The sequence below is a fragment of the Dama dama genome, chromosome 3 (genome assembly GCF_033118175.1).
Source record: "Dama dama isolate Ldn47 chromosome 3, ASM3311817v1, whole genome shotgun sequence".
NCBI classification, from domain to species: Eukaryota; Metazoa; Chordata; class Mammalia; order Artiodactyla; family Cervidae; genus Dama; species Dama dama.
In genome coordinates, this window is record NC_083683.1 from 54,651,374 (window position 1) to 54,654,979 (window position 3,606).

The 3,606-nt window shown below is 39.7% G+C and overlaps 1 non-coding gene across 1 annotated transcript; it reads right to left on the bottom strand.

Annotated features, from left to right (window-relative positions):
* Positions 1-495: 495 nt before the first annotated feature.
* On the bottom strand, positions 496-605 carry LOC133049569 (U6 spliceosomal RNA). Its single transcript, XR_009691394.1, has one exon. It is a non-coding gene; the product is annotated as a U6 spliceosomal RNA (small nuclear RNA).
* Between the last annotated feature and the right edge of the window lie 3,001 nt (positions 606-3,606).

The following is a 3,606-nucleotide window of genomic DNA, read 5'->3' on the forward strand; positions in this document are numbered from 1 at the left end:
GAGACTGACAGATTATAGTTCATGGGATTGCAAAGAGTTGGACACAACTGAGCGACTATGCACAGCACAGCACTGTGGGCAAGAATCCCTTAGAAGAAATGGAGTAGCCCTATACACAACAACAGAGTCCAAAATGCAGTTCTTGGGTGCAATCTCAAAAATGACAGAATAATCTTAGTTCATTTACAAGGCAAACTATTCAACATCAGAGTAATCCAAGTCTATGCCCCAGCCATTGATGCTGAAGAAGCAGAAATTGACAGGTTCTATCAAGACCTACAAGACCTTCTAGAACTGACCCCCCCCCCCCCAAAAAAAAAGCCTTTTTCATCATAGAGGATTGAAATGCAAAAGTAGGAAGTCAGAAGATATCTGAAATAACAGGCAAGTTTGGCCTTGGAGTGCAAAATGAACCAAGGCAAAGTCCAGAAGATTTGTCAATAGAACATGCTGGGCATAGCCAATGCCTTTTTTCTTTCTTTCTTTTTTTTTTTTTTTAATATGGAACACTTCACGAATTTGCATGTCATCCTTGCGCAGGGGCCATGCTAATCTTCTCTGTATTGTTCCAATTTTTTTAGTATATGTGCTGCTGAAGCGAGCATGCCAACACCTTTTGCAACAACCCAAGAGACTACTCTACATGTGGCTATCACCAGACAGTCAATATTGAAGTCAGATTGATTATACCCTTCGCAGCTAAAGATGGAGAAGCTCTACACAGTCAACAAAGCAAGACCAGAGGCTGACTGTGGTTCAGATCATGAACTCCTTATTGCAAAATTCAGGCTTAAATTGAAGAAAGTACGGAAAACCATTAAGCCATTGGGGTATGACCTAAATCAAATCTCTTATACAGTGGAGGTGATAAATAGATTCAAGGGATTAGATCTGGTAGGCAGAGTACCTGAAGAACTATGAACAGAGGTTTGTAACATTGTACAAGAGGCAGGGACCAAAACCAACTCAAAGAAAAAGAAATGTAGGGGGGAAAGTGGTTGTCTGAAGAGGCTTTACACATAGCTGAGGGAAGAAGAGAAGTGAAAGGCAAAGGAGAAAAGAAAGATATATTCAGTGGAATGAAGATTTCCAGAGAATAGCAAGGAGAGATAAGAAGGCCTTCTTAAATGAACAGTTCAGAGAAATAGAGGAAAACAATAGGATAGGAAAGATTAGAAATCTCTTCAAGAAAATTGGAGATACCAAGGGAACATTTCATTCAAAGACGGGCACAATAAAGTACAGAAATGGCAAGGACCTAACAGAAGCAGAAGCGATTTAAAAGAGGTGGCAAGAAGACACAGAAGAAGTATATAAGAAAAGATCTTAATGACTGGGATAACCATGATGATGGGCATTGCAGGTGGCGCTAGTGGGAAAGAAACTGCCTGTCAATGCAGGAGACATAAGAGACGTGAGTTCAATCCCTGGGTCAGGATGAGCCCCTGGAGGAGGATACAGCAACCCACTCTAGTATTCTTGCCTGGAGAATCCCATGAACAGAGAAGCCTGGAGGGCAACAGTCCACAGGGTCGCAAAGAGTCAGACATGACTGAAGCAACTTAGCAATGCACGCAAGCAACCATGATTGTGTGGTCACTCACCTAGAGCCAGACATCCTGGAGTGTGAAGTCAAGTGAGCCTTAAGAAGCATAATTATCAACAAAGCTAGTGGAAGTGATGGAATTCCAGCTGAACTATTTCAAATCCTAAAAGCTGATGCTGTTAAAGTGCCACAATAAATATGTGAGCAAATTTGGAAATCTCATCAGTGGCCACAGGACTGGAAAAAGTTAGTTTTCATTCCATCCCAAAGAAGGGCAATGGCAAAGAATCTTCAAACTACTGTACATTTGTGCTCATTTCACATGCTAGTGAATCCTTCAAGCTAAGCTTCAGCAGGACATGAACTGAGAACTTCCAGATGTACAAGCTGGGTTTCAAAGAGGCAGAAGAACCAGAGATCAAATTGCCAATATTCACTGAATCATAAAGAAAGCAAGCGAATTCCAGAAATACATCTATTTCTGCTTCACTGACTTCGTGAAAGCCTTTGACTGTGTTGATCTCAACAAACTGCGGAAAATTCTTAAAGAGATGGAAGTACAAAACCACCTTACCAGTCTCCTGAAAAACCTGTGTGCAGGTCAAGAAGCAACTATTAGAACCTTACATGGAACAACTGACTGGTTCAAAATGGGGAAAGGAGTATGACAAGGCTGTATATTGTCATTCTGCTTATTTAACTTATATTCAGAGTACATCATGTGAAATGTTGTAGTAGATGAATCACAAGCTGGAATCAAGATTGCTGGGAGGAATATCAACAACCTCAGATATGCAGATGACACCACTCTAATGGCAGAAAGTGAAGAGGAACTAATGAGCCTCTTGATGAGGGTGAAAGGGGAGAGTGAAAAAGCTGACTTGAAACTCAACATTAAAAAAAAACCAAGATCATGGCATGCGGTCCCATCACTTCATGACAAATAAGTAGAAGGGCAAAAAGTGGAGGCAGTGACAGATCTTATTTTCTTGGGCTCCAAAGTCACTGTGGACCATGACTGCAGCCATGAAATTAAAAGACACTCAGCCCTTGGAAGGAAGCTGTGATAAACCTAGATGGCATATTAAGAGCAGCAACATCAATTTGCTGACAAAGGTCCAAATTGTCAAAACTATGTTTTTTTCCAGTAGTCCCGTATGGATGCTACAGTTGGACCATAAAGAAGATTGAGTGAGAGAATGCCCCATTAGGGACCAAAAGGATGCCATAGAGTCATCTGACACCTAAAGAAGAGAAAAAAGCAGAAGGAAGCTACCTATTTCACAATATTGCTTTGGGTCAATCCTGACGTATACTTTGAGGAAGCTGAAGTTTTATTTGAGGTTTGAAAGTCACATTTTAGGTCAATTTACTAAAAATTATCACTGATATTTTTATCACAGACCTCTAAAACAAAGCTTTAGAAATAGAAAAGAATTTTTTCTTGTGATGAGAACTCAAGAGTAACTCTAACAACTTTCATATAGCATATAGTCACATTGATTATATTTATCGTGTTGTGCATTACATACCTAGTACTCAGCTATCCTATAACTGGTAGCTTGAAGCTTTTGACTGCCTTCATCCAACTCCCCCATCATGCACCCCCTGCCTCTGGTAACTACAGATGTGATCTCTTCTATGAATTTACTTGTTAGTTCTTGGTACACAACAGAGTGATTTGGTATTTCTATATATTTAAAAATGATTACCATGAGAAGTCTAGTTATGGTGTCCCACTATATAAAAATAATATATAATTACTGACTGTATTCTCCTGTACATTTTATATCTATGACTCATTTGTTTTGCAACTGGGAACTTGTACCTCTTAAATCCCCTCACCTATTTCTTTCCCTCTCCCATCCTCCTTCCCTTTGGCCACCACCTGTTTGTTCTCTGTATCTGTGACTATGTTTCTGTTTTGTTATGTTTGTTCATTTTTTCAGTTTTTGAATTCCACCTATAAGTGAAATTTTACAGTATTTGTCTTTCTCTGTCTGACTTATTTCACTTAGAATGGTACACTTGAGGTCCATCCAAATTGTCCCAAATGGCAA